The following is a 5,913-nucleotide window of genomic DNA, read 5'->3' as shown; positions in this document are numbered from 1 at the left end:
GTCTCATACTTTATTATCTTTCATGGACAGCATCCTTGCATTCATAGTATCACGTCATTTGGCAGATTCTCATAATCTGATATGACCCTTCACGATAGCTAGAGGGTTCATCATAATCCCCTATATGAGGTTCATTTGAATTAATCAGAAGATAATACATCACGTCTATGAAGAGTTCTACTAGATCTATGACATGCAGGTGCAACACGTTCTCGCTCACCATCAGTGTGTTCAGCTTTAACGTGTGGATATCTAGTGTTTATAGAAGGTATGTTACTTTGTGTCTCTTGAATTTATTCAAGATCTACTTTACTCCCACTAAATTCTTGTAAGAGAAGATCTCTTAAAAAGAACTCAGCAGACCGAGTAGAAAATACGTTGTTTTCAGCTTAGTAGTAAAAGTAGTAACCCATTGTTTCCTTTAGGTATCACAAAGTGACATTGATACTTATGGGTTTTGTTTAAAGTGTCATGTTTCACATACACTTCACAATCCAGACTTTCAGACAAGACAACTTGGGACTCTTCCCATGCCATAGATCATACGGTGTCTTTTATACCTTTTTGGTTGGAACTATAATGAGTATGCTTGCTGCAAACTCAAATTTATATCTCAAAAAGACTGTGATATAGAGTAGTCAGACTCATCATAGATCAAAACCATATCAAGTGAAGTTCGATCCCTCCCCTTAAACACACTATTGTGTTGTGGTGTGTAAGGTGGAGTGAATTGTAAGACAATCCTACAATTCTATAGGTGGTCCAAAAACTCTTGACTCATATGCTCACTTCCTCCATCAGAGTGAAGTGATTTAATGGTCTCTCTAAGCTGATTCTTTACATCCTTTTGAAAGACTTCAAACCTTTCAAAAACTTCATGTTTATGTTTCAGCAAGTAAACATAACAATATCTACTACAACCATCGGTTATTGTAATGACGTAAGAGTCACCATTTCTAGACATTGTTCTAAAGGGCCACATACATCAGTATGCATTAGTCCTAAAAGATCTATAGCTCTTTCACATAAATCGTAGAAATCAGCTTTTGTCATCCTTTCACATAAACATTAATCACATACATCAAATGACTCAAAGTCAGTTGATTCCAAAAATCCATTAGAATGGAGTTTTGAAATGCCTTGTTTATATGACCAAGACGACAATTTCATAGATAGGTTTTATTCAAGTCTTGCTTGAATTGTTTGGCGGTACAGGTATACACATAATTTATCAATTGAAATCACACCATGTTTATCAATTTCAAAAATACCATTACGTGGATAGGCATTAAGATAGAAATACTATCCTTAGAAACTGAAAAACCAAAGTGCGTAAATGCAAGTTTAAAACCAGCATCTTTCAAACTATATTGCTCATATACTATGAACGTAATGACATTGTTCCAACAAAACAATAAGACCACTTGGAAGAGTAAGCTCATAGTGACCAATGGCTTCAACCGAAGCTTGATTCCCATTGCTCACTCGCAAATCTAGTGTACCTTTCTTCAGTCTATTACTTCTTCTCATTCCCTTTATATTGTTACAGGTGTGAAGGCCACAACCGATTAACAAAGATCCAGGAATCACTAGAAGAAGTATATAACTGTATATGAAATATACCTGAGTATGCTAGTCTTACTAGCATTGCCTTTTCTCAGCTCAGATTGGTGGATAGGACAACTTCCTTATCCAATTGTCAACCTTTCCAGAATGGAAACATTCGGCGTCTTTTGTTGGGCTTTCCTTGTTAGAAGGTGGAATAATTTTCCTGGCAAATGATTTATCATTTCCTTCCACAAAGTGTTCGGCTTATTCTTTTTTCACCCTTTAATCTTACTTCTCTTACTCATCGAACAACTTTCGATAAGCATTTTGCTAAGCAGCAGTAGCTACGCAAACAAGAGGATTGGATAAGGGTTCTAATTTTGTTCAACTTCCATTTATGATTGAGAACAGTTCTTAGATTGCAGTGCCAGTCTAAGAAGTTGAACATTGAGTATATCCTTCTTCAACAAAGAAGGAAGTGTGTTTTGGTTTACGTTTTCATTAGTTGACATCTACAACAGATATAAGATTCAATTTAGTATTTTCGATATTGAGCTTTAATAAATTAACTACCCAAGTTTTTATAATTTTAAAAACAATTAATTTACGAAAGCCTAAGATCCACATAGAGGTTCCATAGCCACATCTGTTGATCAGCTAGCAGTTATGGAGTCTATTGGTAGGTAGCGGGTACCAATTGCATTACAAGTGTAACTCTTAGATCTTTATGAGACCTAGAGATATATGTAGTCCAACAAACCACTATTATCTACTGGCATGTTTGTCTCATCCTTGCCTCGAACTCAGGTCTCACCGTGAATGCGCTTAAGTCGTCCAATTTGGAAACAGTGGAAATTCACGCTAGTCTCACTAGATCGAAAAATCCACCTCGTGGCTATAATTCAGCCTAGTCTCACTAGATCTGAAAAATAACGAGGAGTGTTTGCAAGCTCATTAGATGGCATGACTTAAATTTGACGGGTATTTTAAAAAAGTTTTTGTCAACGAATAATGCATGCACACAAGATTCGCTACATTATTAGTTAAAAAAATATTTTAACCAATTATATATGTCGGTTTTATTTGTGCGTCTAATTTGTTATTTAATTTATAGCATATAAAAATAACAAATACACAAACGTGTATCGTTTTAAAACAATTTTAAAAGATGTTACCCATATATATTATTTGAGTTTTAAAATCATCAATTTTAAACTCGTTAGAGTTTAACTTTTAAAATCATCAATTTTAATCTTTAAACTCGTTACGTGTTTTATTCAACATTTTCATCAAAAACATTTAGCATATACTATAATCAATAATTATATATATAAATGCGAAAAATAAAACACAATCATGCATAACACACATACATAGCCTAGCCCAAAATCCTATGCTTGATCCCATGAGCCGACATGGGATCAAGAAGTCAAACTAAGGACAATACCATAGCTCCCACTTGATTCAAGAACCAAATAAAGCTTGTGTCAAACTCCGTCATTGCTAACTTGATTCATTCGCCATCTTCTAAGCCAAAACCTCATGTCGTATCTTTATCTTCAATCTTTAATCTTCATCTTTTTACATTTATTTAAAATTGAAAAATACAACTAATCTAATACTTTTACAATTTAAAATAAACTAAATTACAAAACTATGAAATTGAAAATAAATACAATACAACTTTGGCTTCTATGGCCTCCAAATAAATCAAATAACCAACATGGCTTAAAACTGCCATGATCAACAATCACAACATATAATCACACAAACCAAACACATAGGTCGGGGCATCATGGGCTATGTATGCAAACTACATTTTTAATAACTACATTATCAAAACTTACATATGGCTTGTACATGGTTACAATGCATGAGTATAATCATGGAATAAAATAATCAACAATTATAACAATATTCAAGCCATAACAACAAAATCTTCAATTTAAAATAGTGATATTCTTTCAATCATATTTGTGCGTCATGAGGTTAAGTCTAGATCAACCGAGTTGACTTTAAAAACCAAAAAGGTTTTGACTTTCACCAATACACCACAAAGCTAGATCTAAATAATAATCACACGACACTTAAAATGGTGTAAAATCAGCTCTGATACCACTGATGGAAAATCGTGTGTACTTTTAAACTTTATAAACGCAGCGGAACGATAAAAATAAATATATTTTCATTCATTAATAAACATATTTTATTAATATTAAAATAAACATCATTTATTTTATTATAAACTTTCACACGATTAACGGTTCCCAACAAGATCCAATTACACCACTAATAATTGTCAAGTAAATAATTCACAATGTAGAGTTTAGATATACCTTTAGCGAGTGATGCAAGAACGGTAGAAATCATTGTCCACATATAAGTTGAAACATATATTCAAAGTGTATAAATATCTCTATGGTAGATCTACACAGCACGTCAAACAAACACCGGAGACTGCTAGATCTTGAATCACCAAATAATGCAAACACCAAACACACACCTACTGTGTGTTTACGTCACAAGTAAACTAAGAAACAAAAGTTGTTTTTGTGTCTTGCCTTACGTGGCCATGCAAGGCTCAAAACAAGAATAATATGTTTGACCTTCATGGCTACATTCACAGATTTCGAAAAAACATATAAACGATTCATAGATTTTTCCGTATTCACTTGCGGCGTATTTTAAAGAAAAAATGAGTCGTCATTTATATGTAGGGTTTAGTTATTTAAGAATATATATAGTAAATATCTTTTATAACTTAACCACAAAGTAATTTGTTTTAGACATTCTAAAATAATAATTTGACTTGGACTAAAATTGCTAATTAACAATCAACACTTAATTAATAATTAGTCATCAATATTTAATAATTAATAATTCACATTTATTAATTAATAAATAATTATAATTAACTCAACAAGTTAATAACGTTCAACCTCATTTTTCTCTATTTGGTGATCATACATATGTATATACAATATATACATATAACCGGATATCTAAGTGCCTATTGTGTGTGACCCCATAGGCTTGTATATAAGCAGTAGTATAGATTTGTGTTATGACGTGCACACTAAACCAACATTTTTTACTTTGCAGTTGACGATAAAACATAACCCAAATCAACTCATTACTAAAGCATTTGTAGCCGTAGATCCATTAAGGAAATGATACTAAAAAATTATATTGAGCAGATTGCAAAAAAGGAATAACAAAAACACACCTGATTCTTTCAATGGTTGACTTGAGAAACAATATTCGCAACATCATTACGAAACTCGGCATAAGAACTTTTGATATAAAATGAACCAAAATTTATAGATCTGGCAGGCCAAACAAAAAGTGCAACTTAATTACCATATGCTACAGTATACATATACATAAGTATACACATTATATTGAAGATAAAACTTACAGATCTATTAACTTTTACATTCATTTTGGAACTGGTATTCCACAATCAACGTCAGCTTCTTCATCATTCTCTCCATATTTATCTCAAATATATAAATATAAATAAACAGTTATAGCAATGATGACAAAGAAAATTACAATCACCTCGATTGTGAATATTCCACCGCCAGTTTCAACCCCACCATCTAGCTTCAACCCCATCACCTGCCCACCCTTGTCCACTTTATGTAGCAATATATTTGTTCCACTTTTGGCTACATTTTGGCAATAAGTCGTATAATGGATATGATAAAATTTGTTAGCAAATCATATAACTAACATCACCACCTTCCTCACTATCAACATCCAAACTATATACACACACAACAAAAAGACATTAAATACTCTATATAAAATACAAAAAGATATCTAATTTAAAATGTTTGGCAATGGAATATATAGTCACCTACTCACCTTACATATTTCAATGCATAAAGCTTCCTAATTGATTCAGGCAAAAAATTATAACTGAAACAACTGAAAGCCTAAATTTTTCGATTAAAAGTGCTTTTGGTCAACCCAACCCGCCCAAATTGTCCCAAATTGCCACATTTCCAAGTAAGAACTTCATGACCACGTAAGAACAACAATAGTTAGAAAATACACCTAAAACCAAATTTTCAAATCACTGTTTTCTCTCATCATTTCAATGGTCTTTGATCTAATTTTATTCAGTGCAAAAACTCTGCTTAGAACAACAATAAGAAAATAACGTTAATCAACCCTAAGTCTATGGCAATTTCAAATCATGAAACCGTAGATTAGAAAGAAGAACTTACAAATTTTTCGGTTTTCTTCTTCGTGATCTGCTTCAAGACGCACTCCATAATATATTTGTATATTTTAACCTCACCATCGTCGCTCACTTCTTCTACCAGCGCCATTGACGCCACCTCGAGTCTTAAGGCG

The sequence above is a fragment of the Rutidosis leptorrhynchoides genome, chromosome 3 (genome assembly GCF_046630445.1).
Source record: "Rutidosis leptorrhynchoides isolate AG116_Rl617_1_P2 chromosome 3, CSIRO_AGI_Rlap_v1, whole genome shotgun sequence".
NCBI lineage: Eukaryota > Viridiplantae > Streptophyta > Magnoliopsida > Asterales > Asteraceae > Rutidosis > Rutidosis leptorrhynchoides.
Note: the sequence above shows the minus strand (reverse complement) of the source record.